The sequence below is a fragment of the Lolium rigidum genome, chromosome 2 (genome assembly GCF_022539505.1).
Source record: "Lolium rigidum isolate FL_2022 chromosome 2, APGP_CSIRO_Lrig_0.1, whole genome shotgun sequence".
In the NCBI taxonomy this organism is placed as follows: domain Eukaryota; kingdom Viridiplantae; phylum Streptophyta; class Magnoliopsida; order Poales; family Poaceae; genus Lolium; species Lolium rigidum.
In genome coordinates, this window is record NC_061509.1 from 2,098,299 (window position 1) to 2,110,922 (window position 12,624).

Below are 12,624 nucleotides of genomic sequence, written 5' to 3' on the forward strand. Positions count from 1 at the left end.
GCTACATCATCAATTCATCATCGATCATCACATTCAGAGAATTGGTGGGTGAAAAAAACACAAAAAACGAAGTGTTCCCAAAAAAACAACAGGCCGTAGACTTCATCTATGGATTTCCAGGAATTTGAGAAATTTACACAGAGGCAGAAAGATATTTTATCAGAAAGGCAAGGGAAGAGGGCTCTAACCTCCAACCGAAACCTATCTCAATGTCGGACCTGCAGCAACTGCTTGTATCTCTCCGCCTTGTAGGTCTACCTCAAGTGAACCCAGGCTTCGCCTCCCGTCGCGACGGTTCTCGAGGTCCAGGCACTCCTTAAGCTGAGCCGCAACCTCCTCCATCGTCGGGCGCTCCCGCGAGACCTTCTGCTTGCAATGTAGTGCTAGATCAGCAACTTTCCAGACAGAGTTGATATCGTAGTCCCCTCCCATCTTTGCATCCACAATGCTCTCGATGGTGCCGCGGTCCAGGCTCTGGTTCACCCACTCGCCGACGTGGATGCTCAGGCTGTCACTGATTGGGACGACAGGAGGACGGCCCGTGATGAGCTCTAGAAGGACGACACCAAAACTGTACACGTCGCTCTTCTCACTGATGTGGTAACTGCGGAAGTACCTGAACAATGGTAGACACGAGGATCCTTAATTATGATAAACCATGCCGACTGTAGGAAATGTTGAAGGAAACTAGTGGTATAGAGAAGAGATGTTTGTGCATGACGTACTCGGGATCCAAGTAGCCCATAGTACCAGCTGGTTCAGTGGTTATATGTGTTTTAGAGTCGCCGAAAGCCTTGGTGAGGCCAAAATCAGCAACCTTAGCCCCAAGACCTGTTGTCAGCAGGACGTTGCTACTCTTCACATCTCTGTGGATCAATGCCGGCGTACACGCGGTATGGAGATACTCCAGACCTGTGATCAAAGTAATACTGGTGTTTGAAACCCATGCAGGGGGAAATCTGAGGAACTACATAGATTGTGAAGTCCTAACACTGTGCAGAATCACAAGCGATGTGAAGACGTTGCTCCCAAGTGAGTGGTTTACTATTAGAATTAACCTTCATGTCAGACAGAAATTAAACATAATTAGTTTAAAGAAGATGTCAGAGAAATTCATGAGCTCCAGTTATGTAGTTCTCTTTTGAGCAATGCAACATCCTTACGCAATACCGGTTTCACATTGTTGATCTAATATAGGGCGCCTAAAAACTCATTAGCCCGTATAAGGATCTATATTTGAATAGCCAAGATGAACAACCTCTCAGATGATCCTGGAGGTTCCCTTCGGGCATGTACTCGTAAACAAGGGCCAGATGTTTTTCTCCTTGCAGTAACCAATCAACGAAACCAAGTTCTTGTGATGAATCCTTGTCAAGTGCTTAGCCTGCAATATAGTTTCCAGAACTTCTGTTCAGATAATTTAAGCAGAATGTATAATAAGAATGGTATGTGTAGTTTTATCACAAAACCACCCAAAAGCCTTGAAAATGCTCATTCATCAAAACTGAGAAACAGATGGCCACACAAGAAGACATGAATATTTGAACTGCCACACGTATAACTTCAAACCGATTTTTTTACCTCAGCCAGAAACTCTTTAACCCCTTGTGAAGATGAATCAGAATGCACTTTCACAGCAACTGGGTTTCCATTCTCCAAGTAACCAAAGTAGACAGCTCCGAACCCGCCCTTTCCAATCTCTTGGCTAAAGTTACTCGTAATATGCTTTAGTTCTCTGTAAGAAAATTCTCGATTCTCAAGTAACGTTGATTCATTTTCGGGACCAGTAGCCTTTGTCATAGCTGAACGCATGCGCAAAACATAGTTAAAGGCAAGGAATTTTTTCTAGAAAAAAAGCAACAAATACTACAATAGCTTTGCAATGCTTCATTCTAAACAAAACAATGTCCAATGCACAAAACAGAAAATTGCCATCTGACTAAACCTTTTCCCTTGATCTTTTGGTGCAGTAGAAGAAATAAGAGAATACATAGTGAAATGATGGCAATGACTGGAATAACTATCGCAGCAACAAGTGCCCCATTAATTTTCTTTCGACCTGATCCACAGGCATTACCATCGGCACACAGATTTGCATTATTGCCAACCCTGGTAATATCAAATTGTACACAACTGTTCACATTACTCATGTGTTTCCACGGTATTCCAGATAAAGAGAAATGTTTGACAGAGATGGTGTTGGATAGACATATTCAGGCATACTTCAGATCTAGTTGTTAACCATGCAAGCAACATTAGTACTATATTAATGATAATTTTGCAATTAACGGTCTAGAGAAAACAGAGGTACCCGAAAAGGTTCATGGGAAGATAGTAGGCTGATATCTAGACTCTCCCATACCAATAGTGACGTTTTATGTCTTATGCATTAATACAAGATAACAGATACCGTCTCTTTCCACTTAATCAAAGGTATTATGCTTATTAGATGCATAGAAACAACACAGCTATAATAACACAAATTTAATACAACTATATGGTACTAACAACATGCTGAACATTTACAATATTAATTTGAACAACTTTTTATGCAGCAGGCTCAACAGATGTCACCATGTCAAGGTCACCGCCAAGTTCCTGAATTTCCATGAAGACGCAAGAACCCTCAAGTGACCAGGTTGGCCCAATGACAAAAACAGGAGCGAAGACACTACAATATGAGGTGAACCTATTCCCTGAAATCTATCCAATTTACATGATCAAGAATGGGATGCTACTTGATGCATTGTTCATATGTGTTCTTAGTGTTTGAAGGAGTAAGAGCTATGGGTGTGCACTGGGAAGCTCTCCCACTGTTTGTCTTCAAAACATGAGCTATGGGTGAAGAAGACTACGTAGAAACAAGAACAACTTCATGGGAACCTGACATCACCGACTTCAAGTTTGAAGCTTACTTAAGCAATAAAGCTGAAGGCAAGTCCAGAGAGCAATCTCGGTACATAGTACCTAGTGTCATTGTTTTGCACCGGCAATACTGAACATGGCGTGGTGTACGCTCGATGGATCTATATAGGTGCACACGAGACACAGGTTTGGGCCCCTAGAGGCACGAAGGTGATAGCCCTACTCCTTTTTGCGACCAGTTGTATTGCCGGTATCTGGTAGGGCTTGGTGTGTACTCCCTCCATTCCAATGAATAAGGCGCCCTCATTTTCCCTTTTTTTCTTTGACCTAATATTACTCCAAATATATAAAGCTTGTTGGTATAAAATTAACATCATTAGAAAGTGTTTTTTCAATACGAATCCAATGATACTAATTACATACAAAATAATCAAGGTTTTATTGCTTAATTTTTTCGGTCAAAGTTCGTCTTGAAATACGATTGCGCCTTATTCATCAAACTGAGATAGTATGAGATTGCAAGGTATCGATCGGGTATTCCTCCCTGGTCTTATATTGGTAGCCGAGGATAGGGTTACAAGGAACCGGAGTCAGCTTACAGATAGAATCCTAGTCAGTTACATAGTCTTCGGGTATACCTTGAGTTACATTGCTTGCTTTGTAGTCCAAGTTCATGGGATACCCTCGTATTGTACTCGGACTCTAAGTCATCGACCCAGCCCACCCGATGTGTCCTGGTCCGGCTTTATCCTCCTCGGTGGTACCCGTTATACCATGTACTTGTCACCTAGTTTTCTTGGTACTACCGGAGTGAAGCCTTTGTGAGTTGAAGCTTTTACGAGATGAAGCTTTTAAGCCGATTCCGAGGCTGAAGCTAGTACCACCGAGATTTAAGATGCATGTACACATAAGTTGACTCATGGGTTGGTGCTAGCACTATACATACCCTTTTCCCACCTCTCTTTAGACTTAGATTTGATGATAAGAACAAAAGTTACGTTCCTCCTCCAAGGCCTAAGGCCTCCCCATGGGAGATGAATCCGAGACCTCCTCCTAGGAGATGAACTATCCCCACGTGGTTCTACCATTCTTCGGATTGTGTTGAACCAAGTGAATAGGTTTCAGTTGAGAGTGTTGTTACTTTGAGCTCTCTCCCCAAAGGCTACCACATTGATTTGTGTTGCCGGTTGTAGATTTCAAATTGGCTTAACTAGTTATCTCTCCAATTCATGAACATTTGTAGCGCTCGCGTATTATTTGGTATCAGATCTCATGGTTATCACGAATTGTTTGTACTCCTCTTAAACCCCTGTTGGTCCTCTCCATCTTTTTGTTTTTCTTGCCTATTTACAAAATCCCACAAAAAACAGCCCCATTTGAAGTTTGATGAAATTTTGTGTTTCCTGTGAGTTTTAATCCACAACATCTTTGCTATGGTCCAATTTAAAGTTTTTACCTCAGATATTCAGCTTGAATTTTTGTTGTTGCCTCCTTGGTTTTCAGAATTGAAATTTCGAGCTCTATCAAACGTCTAAAAGTTGCAAAAACATGAACAAAGCTATCTTGTTAGTTCCAGAATTATTTTCGCTAGTTCCGGAATTTGACTTTCAGCCTAAACTGCTTCAAGGTTTAATCTTGATGATCTTGGTACCTTTGGAAGCTAACAACGAGACCAAGTTCTTGCCATGGATTCCACGTCTTTTGCTTCACACCAACACTAAAAGCAAGGCCAGAACTCCAAAAGAGGTTAAGGCCCTCAAAAAGGTATAGGTTCACAAAACTTTTTCCTCCTTGCTTTTTTCTTCTATGAGCCAATCTTTCCTTGAAGAAATCTTTGTGTATTCTTTGGGCCTCGCATACTTGTGCTACATAGAGAATATCCCAGGTGTGCTACCAAGAAAATAAAGATAAAGAGGCGAAAGTGTGTCGCATACTATCTTGTAGGAGAATGTTAAGTGTAGAGTAGAGAAAGTAAGAGTTGTAGGCAAGTGTACAAATCCTTCGCCCATTAACCATTGCTCATTCCTTTGGTTACACAAGTCCAATCATTGTTCTTTTTTTTCGATAAGGGAGGACCCTAGCATTTGCATCAATTGATGCACGCGGCCAAGTCCCATCATTGTTGCCTGTGTTCCTATTGAGCTTCACAAACATCAATTGGGATCTTCATTAGTTGCTTTGATTTCATTATGGGTCTCGCTAATTATTACAATACCATGGATTCCAGTTGCTTAGTGTATGAAGAAATGTTTACCAAGCACCTCTTGGACAACATCTGAAGGACCTCATCTTCCCCAACAATTACTTGATTCGTCAATACAAAAGGATAAGGTACGTATACTTGGTCGTAAGGGAGAATTGTGAGAGTTATTTTCCATTATCCATATCCACGTATATCGCTTGCACCCTTGTGCATTAACCATGGGTACGGTTGGATCACTTGGAGCCAACAGAGGAGAAGCGTGCGCGACACACAATCAAACCCCTGGGGACTGCAACGAGCTCTACATGATGCAGTTGAAAGAATGGAAGGCACCATAATAGATCTTCGCACTTGGCTTGACCAAGAAATTTGGTCAAATATGGGTGGGCATGATGAACATCCATGGGAGACTTGTAGTCCACCTCACGCCATCGGCAAAAGAAGAAAGAAGGGTTGAACGTTGTGTACATTTAAAAGAGGTTGCACCTCTATCGACCAATCAAGGGCCACAACCCAAAGGAACTTCGGATCCCTCAAGGCGAAGGATGAAGATTTACCCAAAGGTGCCTGAAGAAGACTCGAGACTTGCATGACGGGTATGATGATGAAAGCAAGCCAAGCAATCGCCCTCAGCGTCCCCAATGATGCGAGCCAAATGATTCAAGTGTCCACACTCAAGGACCTCACATACAAAGATCCAACAAAGACAAAGAAATGTTTGGCAAACTCAAATTAACCATGCCAAAGTTCTACGACGAAAGCAACAACCACGAGGAGTACCTTCAAGGTGGACAAGGTTGCAATCCATCGAATTCAAGAAGTACATTTGTTTTTGGTGGGAACAAGTACAAAACCTTTGCAATGAGCAAGGCATGCATCTCGTTAGAAATTGGGAGAGCATGAAAGAGGTGGTTTGTGCCCTTACAAGAGCGATCTCTTGCAAAGGTTTCAAGTTTCAGGCAAGGAAGCCGCTCCGTCGAAGAGTACCAAGGAGAGGGAATTCACTATGATCTACACAACTGTAGAAGAAGAAAATGCATGTTTCTTACAGGGCTTGAACCATCCATTCAAGTATATACAATATAGGTTCCGCACTCGATAACCTTTGCTCTGCACCCTACTCGAAATGTGAAGAACATTGCTACAACTACTCCTTTGTTGGATTGTCAAACAACAACGATAGGTCAAGTCAAACCCATGAATTCCTTAGCCAACGGAGTACCAGCCCCAAGAAACGTTTCTACAAGTGCCAAGGGCATGACACAAGTCCAGGAGTGCCGAAATAGCCACATTATGGTGATCACACAAGGGAAGTATGAATCCACGACTGAAGGAAGTCTTGAAGCAATTGAAGTGGCAAAGGAGACCAAGAACGTGTCTAATGTGATGTTGATTTGAGCCCAACCCTCGTAGTCACCAATAATGTGTTGGTTCTTCGAATTCAAGATGAGCCTGAGAAAAGATGCAACCTCTTCCAAGCAAAAGTCGGTGTCAACGGAAGATCCTTCAATGTCATCATTCGAGGAAGTATCCACAACTTGGCATGCCAACAACTTTGCTCCAAGCTCTAATTGAGTACAAGCAGCATTCTAACCATACCATGTACAATGGATGAGTGGTTGCGGAACCATCAAGATAGAATACACCGTAGAAGTGAAACTCAATATTAGTGCCCATGACGGTTTACCACCTCCTCTTGGGCAAGACATGGAAATACGATCGTGGAGCGATTCATGATGGCCGCACCAATTACTATAGCTTCAATGGAACAAGAAAAAGTAAAACCCTCGCCTAATGACACTAAGCCAAATCATTTTCGACAATATTCAAAAGTTGACTAAGGAACAAGAAAAGAAATAGAGAGCATAACAAGAGGAGAGCTAAGGGAGAGAACCACCTTTCGGTGAGCGGGAGCCACATTCTGAAAGTGATATCATGAACTTGGTGATGCTAGGCACCAAATCCAAGATGAGAGAGCTAGAGTGAGATATCCACACTCCACTTTGTACTTATGTGCAAAGATGAGATTGTTTTGACTAATGACTAATCTCCACTTTCTAGTGCCATGACATGTTTTGTAGGTGATCGATGACTACCTACTCTACTACAAGCAATGAAGCCACTCAAGGCAGTTTATGACTTCAACCCGATGAAACCACTTGATCTTCTACAAGTTGCACTACGAGAGCACGCAAACATGGGTGCCTCCAAGAGGGTCAAGCAATTGAGGAAGATCAAATTGTTGACCAAGGAGGCTATGAAACATTAAGTACAAGCGAGCATTCCATGGAAGACACAACGCCCAAGCTTATGCCACATGGAGCTGGTCCTTTCCAAGTTCTCCAAAATATTAACAATGGTACAAACAAGATTGACACCCTAATGAGAAAGCACATTCTGAGTGAAATCTTCAACATTGTCGATCTTTCCCCTTATCATGGTGATGAAGATTAGAGTCGAGGATGAGTTCTTTTCAAGAGGGAGAAATGATATGACTTGTGCAACGTGCATCACCGTACCATGGTCACGGCTATATTCCCCAACTTACGCAAGTGATCCAACTTGCCCAAGGACTAACCAAGCAAAGTCAGTACGACATGAGGTGAATCTATGTCCAATCGACATAACAAGAACTAGATGCTACTTGATGGTTTGATCATATGTGTTCTTGGGTTTGGAGGAGAAGAGCTATGGGTGAAGAGGACTACCAAGACAACAACAAAAACTAAAGCCTAGCTTCACCGGATTCAAGGTTAAAGCTTATTGAAGCAGTGAATTTAAGCCAAAGCCCCTAGCACAAAGTACAAAGAGCGATCCCGGTACTACGAGAGTAAAGACTTACAAATTGAACCTTTTACGAGTTGAGGCTTTTAACCAAAAGAAGCCGGTACTACCAAGATTGAAGATGCCTACGCACAGAGTTAAGTTTTACACAGATTATAATTGTCTTTGGCCCATCTAAACCTAGGGCTAGGGGTAGGACTATCTATACCCCTAACCCACCTCTCATTAGAATTAGATCTGATGATTAGACAAAGATAGCTTTGTTCCTCCTCCAAGACCCAAGGCCTCCACATGCAAGATGAATACAAGACCTCGTCCTAGGAGATGAACTATCCGCAGCTCGTTCTACCTTTCCTCTTTGGACTGTATTGAATCAGGTGACCGTTTGAGAGCAGAATAGATTTCAATTGAGAGCATTGCTGATTTGAGATCTCTTCCCAAAGGCTATCACATTGGTGTGTGCTGTTGGGTGTTGATCTAAAACATGCTTCACTAGTTACCCCTCCAATTCTAGAAGATCGAGAGCCCTCAAATATCACTTTTACTTAAAGTTTAATGAGAATATAATTTAGGTGCACTCTACCTTAATGACAGAATCCCATTTTGGGATTTTTGAAGAAGACTGTAAGGAATCGCTCCATGGAGATCATTGCTGGACAGATCCCTATGCCAAAAAAGACATGATATAGCTAAAAAGTGTTCTGATAAGATTCTACAGCTGGAGCATATATGTAACAGAAAAAAAAAACACAACTTACAGATATATTAGTAACGGAAGCTGCCCATGAAAATCTGGAATGGTGCCAGACAAGTTGTTATGTGACAGATCCCTGAAACAAGTCACATCTCTTGTGAATACTAGCAGGAAATGGGAAAGGCTATGTTTTAGAACTGATTTTTTCCAGCAAGACTTCATGAGTTAATTCAAGAGGAAAAATATGCAGACAGTCATAGGATGTAAATGAAGATTACATTTCTCTTCCAAAATACTCGCTCCGTTTGCAAATAGATGACATTTAGACATTGAAACATATACATTTGACTGTCACTTCTTGTTCACATATGTTAGTAGAAATTAAGAAATTTACTACTGCGAAAGTATCGAGTGAAACTATTTTACCATACCTATCTAAATATTTTCATATATATTTACCATACCTATCTAAAATATTTTCATATTTAGGAAAGGAATATAGTATATATTTAAATAGTTTTCTAGGAGCATATCTTTTGTGGATGAGGATAAACAAGGAAGTACATATCTCTTGAAGTATCCAGATTTCCAGAGTGCAGGGAGATATGACAAAAGATAAAGACAGTTAAATATTTTCATTTATCGTGAAGATCAAAACAGTATGTCCTTTACTGCTATGTAATTCACATCCATGTGTAACTTTGCTGAAAATAAAATATCAACGCGGTTCATTTTGCTAATATTATGAAAGAAAAAGGCTGTGGCGCATTACAACTCTATGGTCTGACATGGTGATGATAACCTACAGGTACTGGAGTGTGTTCAGATCTCCAAAATCAGTAGAGATGGCACCGGCCAACCCAAAGGAAGACAAATTTCTGCCCAAAAATTAATACAGAAGATTTAGTCTCTTGACGAAATGTTTTGACGTCTCTATGAAGCATGCATAGTATTCAGCCTATAACACAATATTTTGTTTATTTCGTTGAGATATGATTATGAAACTTACAATGCTGTTATTCTAGAGGGATAAACTGGAGAATAGGAGCAGTTTAAAGCCCCTATGCAAAAGCTTTTGGAGCGCATGGATCACCCATCCAGTTGTTCTTCACGCCAAATTTTTCTTGCATTGCCATCATGGCTCTAGCTGGTTAGCCAGACCAACAAATATGTTCATGCCCACACACAATGAACAGATGGGCAAGCAAGTAGGCAGGAATTAACATAATACACTTTAAATGTGGTAAATAATAACTGTAGCTCATTCAGTTTAGTACCTCTCATAATGCAAATTGTATCAAGACTTAACGTGGTAAAAGTAGTACTATAACAAACATACACTGTACTAATACTGCATCACTAAATTCATACCATCTCCAGGATCAGTTGCAACCTCAGTTATCGGTTCTACCAAGTACATCTCCATGGCATTGAGGATAGGTGGAAGAGTTGCATTTTTTGTAGCAACAAGTGAGACACTATAGCTTGCCAACCCCTGTACAATGCCGGAAAAAGAATCGGTGAACAGGAACGGCGGGCTGTATGGTTGCATGTTCCATGTCTTGTTATATATAATGATGTCAAACTGCCTCAGAGCATTACTCTGTATGTTCTGCAACTCAGAGAAGTAGAAAACAAAGAAGTAACTGGAGCTGATGTTCACCGATGGACCCCATGAGAAATCAATTCTTGAGCCATTGACGGTTGCTGCATTTTGCATAACAGCTGATGGCACGTCGTACACATCAGTGAGGTAATTCTGAACGACAGATGTTGCAGAGACTTCATTCCAGTTCGGGATTGTGTCGTATGTTGACCAGAGGCGGTCATGGGGATCCGAGGGGTACCTATTTAGAACAAAGAAATATGTTTGTGTGATCTAGTATCGTAGTTCACTTAATTAACTGGAGTCAAAATGACCATCGTTTTGTGCCAAAATATAACTTTCAGAGACATAACCCATGCAAAACTTGTCTAATATCAGCAGCTACAGTCATTAATAAGAGAATGTGTTTTTTCCTTCTTTTTTCAGTTGTTTCCATTAAGTCCACAATATACCCAGTCACCTAGGTAATACCAAAAATGGTTGACAGTATATCATTCAAGATGGAGACATCATTTAATTTGTTTACTTGGATTTTTTTTCAGCTAACAACAAATCTAAAGGACCAAAACAAACCTGATTATGGAGTTGTCTGTGGGCCCAAAATTGAACCGATTGGAGCTAATCAGCACCAGCGACTGACTTGCATTTACCTCTGGGTAAAGAGTAGTCCTCAGGGGCCTCAAATCTAGCCCAGAAATAAATGGAGTTCCCATCCCTTTGTTCACCAAACAAACATGCAGGTAGTCGGCAGGAGCCACAACTATGATGTCCATCCAACTGACTGCTGCTGCATCACTGATGTTAACTTCATGCCAGTAGTTTGCCCCCATGTACAGATCAAAGACAGGAGGTTTGTTAAGGCCATCATAGTTTCCATAGTAAAAAAGTGCACGAACGAAGTACTTGTTTCCTGCTACCAAGAACCTCAGGGTATAGCAATTCCATGTCCCATGCTGAAAGAACCGGACATCGAAATTGCGCTTTGCCAGTGAAGGCTTGATGTAATCTGAGGAGATCTTGTGGTTTTCTCCAGAGGTAATGAATCCATAGTCTGAGATATATGTTATACTTGAGGTGTGATCTTGGTAGGAAGAGTTCACTGGTACCACAATCGATACTTATGAAACCTGCAAACAAAGTACAGTCAAAAGCAATACCGGGCAAGAACTTGTTAGCTTTCTTCAAAGACTTTTCACACGCATTGATGTTTAAGCTTTAGTGGAGCTGATCGGTTTCTCTCTTTTACACAATAATAATGGCCACGAATCACTCATTCATATTATGCTAACCATATAAAGTGTCAACAGATCTTTGAGTGTCAGATAAAACCACTGAGACTGCCTTAATTTGGTTATCATCTAAACATAAAAGTCTGCAGGAGTTAAGTTTAACGCACCTCGGTCATCAGGCTGACCATGGATAAACTGGAAGACGCAGGATAAGAGAATTACAACACATAGATCCATGCTCTTGGTAACTCTTGTAAACATAACTAAAGCCTCCTACGAGATAACAGACAGAGACTATATATGCATATTTATATCCACAGACTAGGTATGCTTATTATGCATTCATGTTACAACCGCGCTACCCTGCAGTTATAGGGCAAGAAAGTCAACATACGACAAATTAGGCCAGCTATCATATGGTCCAAAGTAAAAAAAAAAAAGTTATCTTCATGATACTTAAGTATGTCCCACCAATAGAGAGGGTACAGCTATAACATTCTCCCATATTTTGCAATTGACGGTATGCCTACATCATTGCAACTGAGCAAATTTAATGCATGCCGGTCACATATCCACTCAGCAAATTTGACCTGGTACTAACAAAATGAACCTAAGGAATCTTATAAGTGGCAATCAAGGATACAATAATTAGAGAAGAATTGATGACTTGATGTGTTGTTAGCAGTTTACAGGGTTAGTATACTGGCGAGATCCATCTCTAGCCCTTGGTTTTCTACCCAGATTTCATGATCTACCAACAGCTGCGATGGCAAAAGAAAACGATGCTGGGAGCTCTGATGGATCCTAGCATGCAGAAAAATATTGCGGCAACTGCAGAGCAACAACGCACCTCACCTGGACCCAGACAACGGTAGACGGCGACGACTTCGGAGACCCTGAGCCCCTGAGGAAGGTGTGCACCGGTAAGGCTAAGGCCGACCCTCCCCGCGAGGCCAGTGGACGGTCGCAACTCGAGAAGAACAGGCTCACCGTTGCCGTATTCTCCCCTTTCCGCACGCACGAAGCGTGCGCCGGAAACAGAAGACGTCATTCGTCGAACACCTTGCGCGCGCTCAAATGCGGCTTGAAGGCAACGCCGACCGGCACCGGTTTCGCCGCCCCAGGCGCGCGCGCCGCAAGCAGAATCGCGGCGTGGAACTCGCCGGAGTAACCCGCGCGGCAGGGGAGCGCGAGCCTTCGGCACCGGCATTCCGCCGGAAACCTATCGAGCATTTTCGCCACC

At 41.9% G+C, this 12,624-nt stretch overlaps 1 pseudogene; it reads right to left on the minus strand.

The window, feature by feature from the left end:
- Positions 1-201: 201 nt before the first annotated feature.
- Positions 202-11,618, minus strand: LOC124685812 (annotated as a pseudogene).
- Between the last annotated feature and the right edge of the window lie 1,006 nt (positions 11,619-12,624).